The sequence below is a fragment of the Orcinus orca genome, chromosome 1, assembly GCF_937001465.1.
Source record: "Orcinus orca chromosome 1, mOrcOrc1.1, whole genome shotgun sequence".
NCBI lineage: Eukaryota > Metazoa > Chordata > Mammalia > Artiodactyla > Delphinidae > Orcinus > Orcinus orca.
This window is the reverse complement of record NC_064559.1, coordinates 157,023,640-157,040,883: the sequence shown is the minus strand read 5'-3', so window position 1 is coordinate 157,040,883 and position 17,244 is coordinate 157,023,640. Positions and strand designations below refer to the sequence as shown.

The 17,244-nt window shown below is 40.0% G+C and overlaps 1 protein-coding gene across 3 annotated transcripts in view; it reads right to left on the bottom strand.

Annotated features, from left to right (window-relative positions):
• JAK1 (Janus kinase 1) overlaps window positions 1-17,244 on the bottom strand; it is a 139,912-nt gene that overhangs the window by 114,280 nt on the left and 8,388 nt on the right. Inside the window, exon 2 of one of the 3 annotated variants that reach the window (XM_033408980.2) lies at window positions 2,579-2,668. The exons of 1 other annotated variant lie outside the window; for it this stretch is intronic. The gene's annotated coding sequence lies outside the window, so the exon portion shown is untranslated. The remainder of the gene's footprint in view (window positions 1-2,578; window positions 2,669-17,244) is intronic. One more of the 3 variants, XM_033408979.2, reaches the window with a different exon arrangement.

Below are 17,244 nucleotides of genomic sequence, written 5' to 3'. Positions count from 1 at the left end.
GAAAACAGTCCAGAGCTCTAATGTCTTTTTAATAGAGTTTTAGTATAAATCTTCAAGTATGTTTAAGAAAACAGAACAAGTTTTAAAGACATGGATTTCAAGTCGATGGGAAGAATGATAATTTTTTTTTGTGGTGAGACAACTGGATAGCCAGTTAGAAAAAATATTAAGAAAGCTAGCATTCATCTGACACCACATACTAAAATGTGTTCTGTCATTTAAAAATATCAAATATACCTAATACTAAGTCTAAATAGAGATAAATGTTTATATAATTAGGGAAGTCAAAAGGTCTCTCCAACATGACATCAAAAGTAGAAACCTTGGGGTTTCCCTGGTGGCACAGTGGTTAAGACTCTGCCTGCCAATGCAGGGGACACAGGTTCGAGCCCTGGTCCGGGAGGATCCCACATGCCATGGAGCAACTGAGCCCGTGTGCCACAACTACTGAGCCTGCGCTCTGGAGCCCATAAGCCACAACTACTGAGCCCACGAGCCACAACTACTGAAGCCCATGTGCCTACAGCCCGTGCTCCACAACAGGAGAGGCCACCTCAATGCGAGGCCCGCACACCACAACAAAGAGTAGCCCCCACTCGCCACAGTTGGAGAAAGCCCGCGTGCAGCAGTGAAGAAGCAATACAGCCTAAAATAAATAAATTTTAAAAAAGAAATGTTTGATAGGTATGAGTACATGAAAATATAAAACTTCTGTATAAAAAGACCCTAAATATATATGCAAACAACCTGAAAAAAAATATTTGTACCATGTATCACAAAAAGTTAATATTCTTAACATATAGCTTTAAAAAAAGAAAAAAGAAAAACACAAACACACCAATAATAAAATGGACAAAGGGCTTGACAAGGCAATCCACAAAGAAAACATGAATTCTCAACATGAAAAACAAAGTTTAAATATACTAATAACCAAATATCTATGAAGTAAAATAGAGATTTACCATTTTTTTACAAATAGACTGGCAAATTTTTTAAAATTATAATATCCACAAATTGATTAAATGCGACAAAGCAAGTACTCTCATTTAGAAATATAAACATCACGTGAGTTCTGCAATCTGTAAATGTCCTTTGACCCAGAAGTTCTTTCTACTTCTAAGCAAATAACGATGATATACAAGATTTAGCTACAAGGGTCTTCATCACAAAGTTATTTAGAACGACTAACAAAACAATCTTAAATATTCATCCAGGAACACAGAATCACAGTGAAGCCATCTAACAGAATTCTACACTGAAAAAAATAATAACATATGTATATATACATATATATATGTAATTATGTATATATATACATGTGTATATATATATGTATAATTATTGGAAGATGGAACAATATTCATGATTCACTAACAAAGGAAAGGTTATAAAACATCATGCAGTATATAAACACAATTTATGTTGGGCATGTGCAAATAAAATTGAGAGGATATTCATCAAAATACTGACTACGGTTATGGGATTCCAAATGGCTTTTATTCTATTCTCTGGATTCTAAATCTTCAATAAATAAGAAAAACTTTTGCAAAAAACAGTGAATATAACTTCTTAAAAATAACTTCCAAAAAAGGAGACAGCAGCCAATAATATTTTATGTACAGAGTAAGTGACTGTCCCCCAGACCTACTTGGTAAATCAGGCACACAATACAACCAGCCATTCCATCCTCAGATCCCAAGACAGGAAGAAGAGTAGATCAGGATGGGCAGAATGCCTAGTCGCACACCACAGTATAACTCTGTGTCTTACTACTCAGGTTGGAAAACACTAGACTTGAACTGCCCACTACAACTTAGGAAACATGAGATGGGATCTCCTCCACTTGTACAACTCCCTCCACATTGCCAAGACAGCAGCTCAAAAAATGGTATGGAGGATGGGGTGAGAGCTGTCTGCAGTGCAAAAAAATACATGCCAATGTATGCAAAATGGTATGAGCCCAGTGGAGACCAATTTACAATCTTGATAAAAATTATTTTTGAAAAATTATAAATGCACTTATCTTTTAACCCAACGACCTTGGGAATTTACCCAACCTTGTACATATGAGTTATACAAAGAAGCACTGTTTGCAGTAATAATAGCATGGAAACAAATAATATATCCATGAATATGGAGACTGGTTAAGTAAACCATGGTACAGAACACGCCGGAGCTCTAATAAATACGTACATACATACATGTAACATACACACACATGAATAAGGAAATATTCCAGGTCCATTCCAGGTCCTAATACAGAAAGAGAGGAGGATATACTGTAAAATGAAAAAAGCAAAGTGCAGAATAGTATATAGAGTATGCTACATTTTGTATAGAGAAGAATATATACTTGTGTTTAATTGTATCTGGACACAAGAAATGCATAAAAGAGGTTATTTAAGGGGGCAGGGAAGGAAGCTGACAGTGACAAAAACTGGAGCAAGCCTTTTCAATTTGTACTAAGTTATACTGGTTTACTTTCTGAAGCATGTGAATATAGTACCCATGTCAAACAAAATATCAACAATGACAACAACAATAACAACAATAATAATGAAAAGTTTAAAATGCTTACCAATAAAGCCTTGGTAAGAGGCAAATTTGCCACCACAGAGTGAGGAGCATCAGAGCTGAGCAACAGATTACACAGGAATTTCTCTTCTGCCTCCGTTGGAAAGAGAGAGAAGAGGTGAAACCATTTACAGATCACCTACCACAGGAAAGTTTTCTGCATGCTATCACATTAATATTCAAATTAACCCTAGTTAAGTATAAGCAGCCTCATTTCTGCAAATAAGTAAATGGTGGTACATAGTAAATGGCAAGCCATTAGGTCACGTGTCCAAAGTCACAGGGCTATGACTGAAACTCATGCTCTTACCCGCTCAAACTCTCAAAGAAAAAATATTTAAGTCTCAGTAAAAATAAAAATCCTCTAAGTCAGTCACTCACACATAACCACACTTCCTTCTGCAGTGTTTCCTCTAAAATTATTTACTAAGTTTTGAGAATAAATGTTTAAGTAAAGCAAACACTCTACACCAGCAGTCCCTAACCTTTCTGGCACCTGGGACCGGTTTTGTGGAAGACAATTTTTCTACGGACTTGGGGGCGGGGGGGATGGTTCAGGCAGTAATGCGAGCGATGGGAAGCGGCAGATAAAGCTTCGCTTGCTCGCTGCTCACCTCCTGCTGCGCGGCCCGGTTCCTAATAGGCCACAGACCAATATCGGTCCGTGACCTGGGGACTGGGGACCCCTGCTCTACACTAATAAAAGGATGATCTATATTTTCCAAATTAATGAGCTCCAAAAAGTTAATTACTGGGAGCATTATCAGATGCATTTTTTTCCTTCGTTGAGGATTAACTATGAAATGCATGCAAAATCACTGAATAATGAACTTCACAGGAATCGTAAATCATCTTTTGCAGTAAGATGATAAAAAATGATATTACCATGGAGGGAGGGAGGGAGGGAAGACAGAAATAGCAACTAACATTTATTGGGCACTTATATATACCAGTCACTGTTCTAAGTGCTTTGAATATAAGGACTCATCTATTCTCATAAAACCCTATGAAGTACGTACTATTACTATATTCATTTTACAGATGAGTAAACTAAGACACAGAAAGTTAAATAACCTGTCCACACAGACTGCCCAAACTCCACTGCCCATACTACTCCCCACCATACAATATTTCCAGGCTGCAGCAACTGAGAATGAACAAGAGTACGGCTCTTCTCTAACAAATTAGTGAATGATTTGTAATCTTACGTATTTCACTGTCTAAGCTGTTTTATTCCAAGAAAAGGAGGCTTCAACTGACTGTCAAATGGATCAATAAGACAAAAAAGATTTAAACCCCCTGATTTCAGAGACTGGGCTACAATCTAAGCCAGAGATGAAACCTACAGAAAGGCAGTAAGGAGTGGGCGTGAAAAGGCAAAGAGCAGTGAGAACAGTATTTCTTTCTCAACTTCATACACGTTAAGTGAAAAGGTAGCTCCATGGTCATATATCTGGAAAACAGTTGGCTAATATTCAATAGTTTCTTATTTTAGTTCTCCAAGAAAAGGATAAACTAAGCAACATCAAGCGATTCCCAAACTTATCTGACCATGAAATTCTTTACTCACAGAGCACCTTGAGAACAAACCACACTCAGGGAAGCTATTGGACTAAAAGGATACTCAAGAGTTAAAAATCTATCAAACTTGGTGACTAACAGTCCAGGAGAGATGAGTCAAAATAAGCCCCACAATATGGCTTAGGTAACCAGTGAAGGTGATATGAGAGGGAGGTTAAGATAAAGGGCAGTTTTTTATGGAAAAAGGTGAACTTAGTTCACCTGTTTGACCTAAGAGTTGTGTAAAAAACTGCCAGTTCACAAAACAATTGAAACCAGCATCTCAAAGAGATATTTGTACGTCTATGTTCATAGCAGCATTATTCACAATAGCCAAAAGGTGGAAGCAACCCAAGTGTCTGTCGATGAACGATAAACAAAATGTGGTATATACACTGAATAGAATATTATTCAGTTTTAAAAAGGAAGGAAATTCTGACATATACTACAATGTGGATGAACCTTGAGAACATTACACCAAGTGAAATAAGTCAATCACAAAAAGATAAATACTGTATGATTCCACTTAAATGAGCTACACAGAGTAGTCAAATTCATAGAGACAGAAAGTAGAATGGTGGTTGCGAAGGGCTGGGGGGAGGGGAGGATGGGGTGGAGGGGTGTTGTTTAATGGGTATAGAGTTTCAGTTTTGGAAGACAAAAAGCATTCTGGAGATAGGTTGCACAATGATGTGAATGTACTTAACACTACTGAACTGTAACTTAAAAATGGTCCAGATGGTAAATTTTATGTTGTGTATCTTACCACAATTAGAAAAAAATTTTAACTGCCAATTCAAGATGTTGTTAGACATTTGCTGTCTCTATCTGCGTAGAAACCTCTCATGCCATGTGGTCCTGCTAGGACTACAGATCACAGTGTCCTGCCCTGACCCCTACTGATGACTGTCCACCTACGTGACCAAAGGATGACCCAAGCAAAAGTCCTTTGGAGAGATCTGACAAATGGAAGCCAGAAAAACACCACCTTGGGGCAGCCAGTTGTTCTCTTTTGAGCCATTTGGAGAAAACCTCATTGTGGCAAGAAATGAGACCAATGAAAGAAAAGCAGAACCAAGTAGGACTCCTAAAGAGATCATGCCTTGACATCGCTGGAGCTCACGGATTCTCTTCCCCTGCTCTTTAGAGGCTCCAGTTACCTGGGCCAATAAATCTCAACACCTTTCCTGTGCAAACCTCCTCCCCCCACACCTCAAACACCAAAAGAGAACAGGGATATCCAAAAGAAAAGCAATTTCACTGAGCAATACGACCCTTTACAAGAATTTTCTCTCCATAGTTCCTTTGAAATTTTATCTGCAGTATCACATACTAGAACAGTAGTACACAGTTCCATAATTTAGTAAGTACAATTCCAAATTTAACACAATCTTTCCAGTTGGTAAATACATCATCGTGTTAGGCCAGAATATTTTTACATTTCTGAAAAAACAATAATTTAAAAAAATTATCAATCTAAATCTATACTAGATTATATAGAGGGAGAACTATACAATGCATAAAATAGAAATAAATTTAGAAATACAAGTGTTTCTAAATTATCTGAAGTATAAAATAAAAGAGAACACCTAAGCATTACCCTGAAAACTGAGGCTTTGGAGGAACATTCTAATACTTAAGTCAAAGAACAGAAGAATATACAGATAAGATCTTTTATCTGTGCCTTATTTGAAGAACTTTGCCCTTTCCAAGTTGTTCAACTCAATGCTCCATAACTATAGGTTCCCTTGGTTTAGTTTTCACTAATAATTGACAAGGTCTAATTTTATTAAATACAAATCTAATCAATAATGTTTATGACTGCCTAGGTATAATTACTCTCTTTTGTGAACCAGGAGACATGGAGAAAGGAGCAAATAAAGGGAGAAGGAATGCTGCTAGCTCTGCAGACTTCATCTGACTTAGGCAAAGAGGAGATCTAAAAAGCTGTCATGCTAGGAATTAATGTCAAACCAGTTTCATATCTGGAATCTTAAAGACTCACAGCATAAGGCTGCAGAGAGATGCCTGAAGCAAAATCTTAAAAGTAAACTGCACTCCCCAGGGAGTGTAGTTATGAACTTGTTGTCACAAGTCTTTGCAAAGATAAGCTAGCCATGTTGATTTCACTGAAGCAGACCTGACCAATAAAATAACTTCACAACACTGGGAATACCATCCATGTGAAATCTTTACAACCACTAATCAGGAAATGATCCATCTTCTGAAACTGCTCTCTCTTTATCATGAAAGATTAGCAGCCAGCATTTTAATCATAAGGGGGGTGGGGGGGAAGACCCTATTTTACTTGGAAGGGTTTTAAAGGTTCAATGCTGCACACCTGGTAAACACAAAAATGACAAAGCCTGTCTCTTCCCCAGGATTATCTTCCAGCTATTTAAGGTGGCTTCTATCTCACACCTCCAGAGCAAATCTTAGAATCTGGCAGCCCAGAATGTTTACAGTGCTCAGGGGAAGATCTAACTGTTAGAAGCACGGCTCAGGCATCCCGCAGTCCCCAGGACCATTTATTTGTCAAGGAACCTACAGAACTTACTGTCTTAGAAAAAACCAACTGGGCAGATTTATGATATTTCTGTTAAAATACAGTGTGTGCTTTTTAAATCATGGCATAAATAATACCCAAAATCTTAAAATGTGAATAACTTTCAGACAACAATACCATTTACAGTCTCCTAATGGAAATAATCAGAAAATTCAAAAAAAAAAAAAAAAAAGGAGGCACAAAGGTGTCTGTAACAGGATTATTTATAGTAGGAAAAACAAATAATATATATGCAACAGATTAAAGGGTTAGGTAAACAAACTTTCATTCATCCACACCATGTACCATAAAAAGCTGTCACCCTAACCAAAAGTTATTACCTCATAGGGGTAAAATTATGAGAAGTCACTTGGTGAACAAACCAGATTACAGCACTATGTTCTATGATCTCCTTGGAAATTTTTTAACTTAATAGTTCCATATATGCATGAAACAAAGTCTGAAACAATAAACACTAAAATATTAACAAAAATGTTTATCTGAGTGACATCTTAGAATTATTTATTTCTGATTTTCATAAAATGCAAATATGTTATTTCTTTAAAATGTTAATTAAATTTTTAAAGAATTCACCAGTAGCCATAGCAAATTTCTAATGACTGCCTCGTAAGGGCCAATATTAGGCTTACATCCTGACTTCTCTAAAAGTAAATGCAAGAATGGCTAACAGTATTCTATATGAAACTACTTTTTGAACATAGCTTGGATAAATTATCTAAAATTAATTCAAAAATAACTCTTTAGAGAAACAACTAAAAATGCAACGGCCTAATGTCTCTAGAAAGGAAACATAATACAGATCAATGGAGATCCCATAAAATATGTATCTTTCCTGTATAAAATTAAGAAGTTACAATTAGTTTTAATTCACAGCCCGAAGCTTTTTAATGACTAAAGAAAAAGGAAAAGAAGAAATAAAAACTTTTCTCTCCTCAGAGGCCCAAGTCAGGGTTAGCAGATTGCCTGCTTTGAGGCACCCTGTTTCAGTCATAAATACCTTGACCGAATTACTTCCCAGGCTTCATTCCCACGGTGAGAATGTGCTGAGAGCAGGCCCCACTGCAAGAACAAGACAAAGACAGGTGGCATGTGGTATGTGGGCAGGGCCTTGAGTGTGACCAGAGGCAGCAGGCCTGAAGACCAGGCCTCCAGGAGGCTCTGTGTAACCAGGTGGCAGCAGAGGCACCCGTGAGCAGCGGGACTTGAGCAGACTGTCAGAGGGGAGGCATTACATACAGGCTGTGCTGTTCCCCAAAACCAGTCAAGAGCAGTGCAGCCACGGGGCACAGTGGGCGAGTACAGGGCTTGGGGCTAACTCAAAATCACTTCACCTCTCTGAATCTCAGTTGCCTGAAGTCTCAAATGAAAGTTATACAAGAGAGCACCTTTTTATCTGTAATGACCTCTCAACACTTTGTTTTTCCTGTTCTTAATATAACTGTTACCTCCATTAAGGTCTAATTAGATTAGGGGTGCTGTGTCAAGTGGTTTTTCTCTTGACAAAAGGAAAAACACAAAAAAAGAAATGCCAGCCAAACAATCAAATAGGCCTTCCACAAGACAAACCCACAGTTAGTGTCTATGCCTGGCATTCATGTGATCAATAATACTCCACTACTGACCAGCTGCTCACTAGCAGGCACAAGGCTGACTAGGGCTAGAAGGATAAACAAGAGGGACTTGGTCCCTAACCTCTGCAAATTCCAGGGTGGCAAGGGCCGAAAACAACAGTTTGCCATCTCCTCTCCCACGAGATACTGCCCTTCATAATATCCACGGTAATGACTGGACCCTACATAATCCTAATTTCTCTCAGATAATTTCCAAATCTCCTACCCACAAATACATCTTAGATGTCTCAGAACTATTTGAACAAATGGGTACATATTTAGTTACCTAAGTTCTACATCTGACTACCTTCTGTATCATGTATGACTCAATCACAAATTGAGCATGATGCTAAAGTGGTGGCCCACAGAGGTCTTGGGTGAGTCACTAAGTGCTCTCTTAGTTTTCTCTGTTGTAACACTGGGGAAGGAAGTGTCCCTGGGAGGCTTTGCTTTCTTCAAACTCTTAAAATTATTATAAGATGTTATGATCATTGTGTAGCTACAAACCCTTAAACAGTACTTACTAGAAAATGTCTATAAACTTAGAACTAAATATGCTGGCATTTCATAGCAGACCTGTCTCCATGTTCTCTTAAAACCATTAGAGCTATTAGTTCTAACCTAAGAAAAGTAAACAAGACTCGAAGCCAAGAAGGAACTCGTTTGACTGCTTTCCTTGCCTCCCAATAATCAAAGCAATATTCTCATAAGTGTCTGGCTCCCAAATACCTGTAAATGTCTTAATTCCGCCTAGCATAAGCAGTATTTTCATCCGATTCGTAGCTGCATGGCAATATTCCTCTTTCAATGTTGCCTGACGTTCCATTGATTTTTTTCTTACTGAAATATATCTAGCTACAGAAAAGTATAAAAAAACCATGGATTTTTTAAAGAGGACTAAATAGGTCTCCTCACTGGATCCCTACTATGTGGCAAACACAATGGTAGTGGCTGGTGATACAAAGGTCAGCCACAGATGAGGACAGACAACTAAGCAAATTAGTGCAATAATGTGTATACCATTCCAGACTGTGTCTGGTTCAAGTATGACACATAAGCCTTTAAAGTATATCAACGAAGGTAATATACTCTAACAACTACACTGGTAGTCTTGAGTTTATAAACAGTTGGGCGTTTTTAAAAATTCATTCCCAGTTGGTTGTTTGAAACTTGGAGCACATTTTCCCCCAATACACACTACTATAAATGTGGTTAGGTTTCCAAGCCAACACACAAAAGACCAATTTAACACAAAGTATCTGAAACACTATACAGCTGCCCTAGCAAATGAGCAGAATATTACTGCAGCCAAAGAGAACCATGAGTGATCTTGTCATCTGAAAGCTGGAGTTTGAGGGAAACTCAAGTGTACGTTAATAAGGGGTGCAGATGGAGTGGCGAGGAGGTGCCTGTAGTTTTATGGCAACTAAGCTCAGGGATTTTGAGACCAAGGGCCAGGTAGGCCTGGCCTAACTCAAATCCAAGTTCCCCCAGATAAAAGCTGGGTGCCTTTAAACATGTTATTCAACCATTCTAAGCCTCAGTTTATTAATCTGAATGACTGGCACAGAGTAAGCATTCCATAAACAATACTTTACATACATTTTTTTCATTTGCTTGAGATTATACAACTTTCATCTTCCTTGGAATAAAAGTATCCTGGGGCTTCCCTGGTGGCACAGTGGTTGAGAGTCCGCCTGCCGATGCAGGGGACACAGGTTCGTGCCCCGGTCCGGGAATATCCCACATGCCGCAGAGCGGCTGGGCCCGTGAGCCATGGCCACTAAGCCTGTGCGTCCGGAGCCTGTGCTCCGCGACGGGAGAGGCCACAACAGTGAGAGGCCCGCGTGACACACACACACAAAAAAAAAAGTATCCTGAACACATAGCTGGGATTATCAGTCACTGTTAGAAAATGTTTGGAGTTTCACATAAAACAGATTTTTTTAAGTGTCTAGGCAAGAAATGTACAAAGAAGGGGATTGATGAAAGTGCATTACACATGAGAAAAGGGTAGCATGAACTAAAATGCAGTAACCAGGAAGAGACTGAAGACAGAGGGAAAAGACAGGTATATGATGTACGGAGGATTCTCCCGATCAGAGAAGATATGAGATGGAATCCCAGGGACTTTCCAGATGACTTACTGGCTGTCTATACAATGAGAAGATGGGAGGATAACAAATAGTAACAGTGGCAAACCTTTATAGGATGTTGGTATACAAATATACATACTTGCTCATTTAATCCTTACAACCCTATAAGGTAGGTGGTATTATCCTCATTTTGCAGTTGAGAAAACTGAGGTTGAATAACTTGCTAGTAAAATAAACTCAGCTTGTAAAATAAAGCAGGATTCAGACCCACAGATGCTGGTTCCAGATTTGGGAGTCCGAACCACTATCTTATACTGATGCTTTTGTAGTAGTGGGAACCCAGCTATTTGCATAAGTGGGCTTCCTGCATCAGAAGTTCATAACTTGAATAATATGTATCTATAAAGTCTCCACTTATAAACATAAATGTTACATAACATTACATTTACAGACTTTCTGGCAATGTTCAATATTTGGGATGGGGGTGGGTAACTAACATTTATTAAATGCTACTGAATCTCAGGCACTGTCTGAAGCAGTGTTCTACCTCATTTAACCTTCACAAAACCACCCTGGTGATAGGTTCTATTAAATCCACTTTACACTTAAGAAAAACTGAGGATCAATTATGAGCCCAAAATCACAGAGCTAGTGTCAGAGGAAAGCCTAAGACTGGCTCCTCCTGGTTCTAAGTCCAGAGTGCTTTTCATAACACAACTAGTATACTCAGATCCAAACAGGTAATCGTGGGACATGTTACATAATAACCAGGTAATATAAAATAACAGTAAATCAAGTTCGATTTTAAAATGTCAAAGACGTTTCACAGGAAAATACTAAATTATCTTTAGGACAGCTAAATTAACCCAATTACCCATCTCACCTCCCACACCCTCATCCCTGCCAAAAAAAAAAAAAAAAATTCCTTTCAGATCCTCTTTATTACTTAGCACCTAACAATACCAAATACAACATAGGTGGCTAGAGACTTCTCCAAAAGCCTAAAACTACTTCAGAAGCATTACGTTGGAAAACAGGATAGGAACGCATTCCATGGGTCCTCATTTAAATGCCAATGTCAGAAATAAAAGGGAGGGGGGACAACTAACAAGACAATAGAAAGGAGGCTTTTTTAAGAGTTGAAGGGTTTTCCAATTATATCTCAGTAAAGCTGGGGGACAGTGGAAGAGTAGAAAGTTTTTTGTTCTGTTTTGTTTTGTTTTTAGTGAGAGCGCTGCACATTTGAATTCCAGCTCTGCCATTTATTAGCTTTGTTTGCTTATCTGGAAAATGATGCCATTAAGATCCAACTCTCTGGCTATTAGAAGATTAAATTAAATATCAAATTCAAAGCATGTAAACAGCTGACGTAGTAAAAGCTGCCTAATCTTTTTTTTTTTAACATCTTTATTGGAGTATAATTGCTTTACAATGGTGTGTTAGTTTCTGCTTTATAACAAAGTGAATCAGTTATACATATACATATGTTCCCATATCTCTTCCCTCTTCTGTCTCCCTCCCTCCCACCCTCCCTATCCCACCCCTCTAGGTGGTCACAGTCCACCTAGCTGATCTCCCTGTGCTATGTGGCTACTTCCCACTAGCTATCTATTTTACGTTTGGTAGTGTATATATGTCCATGCCACTCTCTCACTTTGTCCCAGCTTACCCTTCCCCCTCCCCATATCCTCAAGTCCATGCTCTAATAGGTCTGTGTCTTTATTCCCATCTTACCCCTAGGTTCTTCATGACCTTTTTTTTTTTTCCTTAGATTGCATATATATGTGTTAGCATATGGTATTTTTCTCTTTCTGACTTACTTCACTCTGTATGACAGACTCTAGGTCCATCCACCTCACTACAAATAACTCAATTTCATTTCTTTTTATGGCTGAGTAATATTCCATTGTATATATGTGCAACATCTTCTTTATCCATTCATCTGTTGATGGACACTTAGGTTGCTTCCATGTCCTGGCTATTGTAAATAGAGCTGCAATGAACATTTTGGTACATGACTCTTTTTGAATTATGGTTTTCTCAGGGTATATGCCCAGTAGTGGGATTGCTGGGTCATATGATAGTTCTATTTGTAGTTTTTTAAGGAACCTCCATACTGTTCTCCATAGTGGCTGTACCAATTCACATTCCCACCAACAGTGCAAGAGGGTTCACTTTTCTGCACACTCTCTCCAGCATTTACTGTTTCTAGATTTTTTGATGATGGCCATTCTGACTGGTGTGAGATGATATCTCACTGTAGTTTTGATTTGCATTTCTCTAATGATTAATGATGTTGAGCATTCTTTCATGTGTTTGTTGGCAATCTGTATATCTTCCTTAGAGAAATGTCTCTTTAGGTCTTTTGCCCATTTTTGGATTGGGTTTTTTTTTGTTATTGAGCTGCTTGAAACTTTTGGAAATTAATCCTTTGTCAGTTGCTTCATTTGCAAATATTTTCTCCCATTCTGAGGGTTGTCTTTTGGTCTTGTTTATGGTTTCCTTTGCTGTGCAAAAGCTTTGAAGTTTCATTAGGTCCCATTTGTTTATTTTTGTTTTTATTTCCATTTCTCTAGGAGGTGGGTTAAAAAGGATCTTGCTATGATTTATGTCATAGAATGTTCTGCCTATGTCTTCCTCTAAGAGTTTGTTACCATTGCAACAAAAAGAACAGAATACCTAGGAATAAACCTACCTAAGGAGACAAAAGACCTGTATGCAGAAAATTGTAAGATACTAATGAAAGAAATTAAAGATGATACAAATAGATGGAGATATATACCATGTTCTTGGATTGGAAGAATCAACATTGTGAAAATGACTCTACTACCCAAAGCAATCTACAGATTCAATACAATCCCTATCAAACTACCACTGGCATTTTTCACGGAACTAGAACAAAAAATTTCACAATTTGTATGGAAACACAAATGACCCCGAATAGCCAAAGCAATCTTGAGAATGAAAATTGGAGCGGGAGGAATCAGGCTCCCTGACTTCAGACTATACTACAAAGCTACAGTTATCAAGACAGTATGGTACTGGCACAAAAACAGAAATATAGATCAATGGAACAGGATAGAAAGCCCAGAGAAAAACCCATGCACATATGGTCACCTTATTTTTTTTTTTTTTTTTTTTTTTTTTTTGCAGTACAAGGGCCTCTCACTGTTGTGGCCTCTCCTGTTGCGGAGCACAGGCTCCGGACGCGCAGGCTCAGCGGCCATGGCTTACAGGCCCAGCCACTCCACGGCATGTGGGATCTTCCCAGACTGGGGCACAAACCCGTGTCCCCTTCATCGGCAGGTGGACTCTCAACCACTGTGCCACCAGGGAAGCCCTGGTCACCTTATCTTTGATAAAGGAGGCAAGAATATACAGTGGAGAAAAGACAGCATCTTCAATAAGTGGTGCTGGGAAAACTGGACAGGTACATGTAAAAGTATGAAATTAGAACACTCCCTAACACCATACACAAAAATAAACTCAAAATGGATTAAAGACCTAAATGTAAGACCAGACACTATCAAACTCTTATTAGAGGAAAGCTGCCTAATCTTGAGTCTCATCCTCTTGCTCCCTCTCCTTCCCATTGGACAAGATGTGCTACACATCCCACAAACCTGAAAGCTACCCCAAGCACAAGTTCACCAGAAGATTGAGAAAGTGCTTTTCTCATTTTCCACCAAACCCACATCATGATTCCCATATTGCCTCAGAGCCTTTTTTTGCCTGCTCCTTTCAAGATATTTACCATCTTGGTGTCACCTCAGGTTGGGTAAATCAAGGGCCTACTATTTATTATTTAAATTTCTATTTCTCACCAAAATATAAGTTGGGGCTACTCATATAAATATATAAGACTTACAAAACAGAACCATTCATTAAAAGGAGGACTTAATACATGTGAAAAGTGATCTGGTGGGAGACTGAGGCAGGGAGATCACTGTAAGAAAAATGAATAGCAACCTAAAATAAGCAAATAACTTGGCCTCGAGTTTTCGGGCAAGGAAACATTATGATTTACAGAACAGTCTTTCTCTTTTTCTTTTTTATAAAAGGAAACATAAATTCCTGAAGAGGAACATCAAAAATTTGCCTAAACTTATTTATTTAAGCCACTGACAGGACGAAAAATACCACCATAGTCTTCCAAAATACTTGGTGATCATTCACAAAACTGTACTACTTTATATAAGAATCAAGGATTTAATTTGGCCAAACTCCTTCTAGTAAAAATGTTCCCGGGGCTTCCCTGGTGGCGCAGTGGTTGAGAGTCCGCCTGCTGATGCAGGGGACACGGGTTTGTGCCCCGGTCCGGGAGGATCCCACATGCCGCGGAGTGGCTGGGCCCGTGAGCCATGGCTGCTGGGCCTGCGCGTCAGGAGACTGTGCTCCGCAACGGGAGAGGCCACAACAGTGAGAGGCCCGCGTACCGAAAAAAAAAAAAAAAAGTTCCCACTTTGAACCTCTACAAATTGTATACAGAGGATTTAGCATTTACTCAATAATAACCCATGTATCTTCTGTGAAAGGGGATATTACAATGAATAAGTCCCTGTCCTCAAGAACCTTGGGACTGCACAGTGGAGGGAAGTCTACAAAGGAATGAAGCACAAGGCAGAAGACAATGCCCTAGAAAAGAGGATCACACACCACTGAAGCACTAAGTATACACATGCCTCTTGTTGGGGGCTGGGGCGGAGGGAACAGGGACATTTGAAGGGGCCTTGAAAGCTACAGAATTGTAACAGATAGAGAGCATGAGGCACGGGCAAAGTCCGTGGAGGAGGAGGAGGCAGAAAAATATGAGGAATGTCTGAGGCACAAATGCAAAATAGTGAACAATCTACTTTGGCACAGAAGGAGAGAAATGGGAGAATAAGCTGAAAAGTTGAAATCTTATGACAAGGAGCCTGGAATACTACAGTAAGGTGGAATTTGGACTGTTTTCTGTGGGGCTTCCAAAGGCTGCGGTCAGGGAAATTCTGTGACCTGAGTCAAGCTGCAGGAAGATTATCCAATGTCTGTATGGAGGACAGACTGGAGGGAAAGGCTGGAAGCAGGGAGCCTAGGCTGGAGATTACTGTGATCCCCCAGGTAAAGAAAAGCTAGGTCAGAGGCAGGGAATGGCGAGAAGACAAAAAAGCCACACGCTGGGAGGGAGCACTGAGAGGGCCTGGCAGACTGCTGGACTGGGGGACGGAGGGGGTGCGGGAGGGGCGCAGCAGGGCGAGAAACCAAGATGACCTAAGGCAGGGGTCAGCAAACTTGGGCCCACGTGCCAAATCTGGCCTCTTGCATGTTTTGTACAGCCAGGAAGCTATACAAATTTTTACATTTTTAAGTGGTTGGGGAAAAAATAATATTTTGTGACAAGTGGAAACTCGAATGTCAACGTCCGTACATAAAGTTCTCCTGGAACACAGCTACACTTGTTGGTTTACACGTTGTCAATGTCTGCTTTAGTTCTGCAGTGGCAGAACTGTGGAGTTGTCACAGAGTGGCATGATCCTCAAAGCCGAAAATATTTACTGTCTTCCTCTCTACAGGAAAAGTTTTCTGACCACTGGTTCTGATGGTGGTGAACAGAGATAGTACTAAGAGGAAGAGAGAAATCATCCACTGCGTTGGCTGGGTCAGAAAAAGAGATGATATTAATTCTGGAGCAGTTAAATGGGAGGTGTCAACAAGACATGCAGGTAAGGGAGCCCAGATGAAATGGAAAGATCATCCCACTGTGGGGCCTCGGCACCTGCTGCTCCCTGCCTGGTACTCTTCCTCCAGGTCATGGCATGAGCTGGCTCCTGCTCATCATCCATCATTCAGGTCTGAGCCCAAATGTCATCTCCTCAGAGGTAGGCCCTCTCCCACCCACCTAAGCATTCTCTACCAATTACCATACTTAATTTTCTTTATCGCACGTAACAGCACCTATTTATCGCCAAGTTTAACATCTTAGAATGTTGGCCCCTTAAGAACAGGGCCCTGCCTCTTGTTCCCCACTGTGTCCCCAGTGCCTTGGCCAGTGCCTAAAGCTGCTCAGCTGGTATTTGGGGAGGTAGGGAGTGCAGAAGAAGAAATATGAATAAAAGGGACAACTGGAGCACAGGTGAAAGCAGGTCATCTGCACAGTTCTAGGAATAAATAAGATCTGCCGTTCTCAGAACCTTTAGGAAAGTCTGTACTGGGGGCGGCGAGAGAGGAGAGGAAGAGAAGACACCAAAGAGAAGAGAGCAAAGACACAGACAGAAAGGAGAGAAGTATTGTGTCTCAGAAGCCAGACAGCAGTGGGGTATGGGACATCTTTCAGGAAGGGGGTGTTTAGCAGCATCAAATGCTTTAGATAACAAGCACAGAAAAAAGGCCTAAGTATGACAGCAAAAAGTCACTGGTGACCTCAAAGAATAAGTCTCAAGTGTGTGGAGGTGGCAGTCAGGTTGCAAAGGGTTAAAGAATGAGTGAGTGGGAGGAAGTAAGGCTTTCAAGGCATTTGGCAGCAGAGGGGGCAGAGGTGCTCCCGGTGTGGTAGGGGTGGGGGGATCCTTCTGTTTTTCATACAGTGACTCAAGTCTGACCTCACCAGCCTGCCTCTCGGTCCTCTCTGCTCCAGCTGCAGTGTTGGTTCCACCTCAGATCCTTTGCGCACGCTGTGAGCCTGCGCTAACAGGCTCCTCACTCTCTTAGCCTGGCTAACTCCTTCACCCTTCAGACTCCAATGTAAAAAAAAAAATGTGTCACAAAGACCCCCTCTTCTTACTGCCCCCCACCTCTGCTTTATACCAAACTAAGACATCTCTCCAGGTACTCAGCATAATTAAAACAAACAGTTGAATAA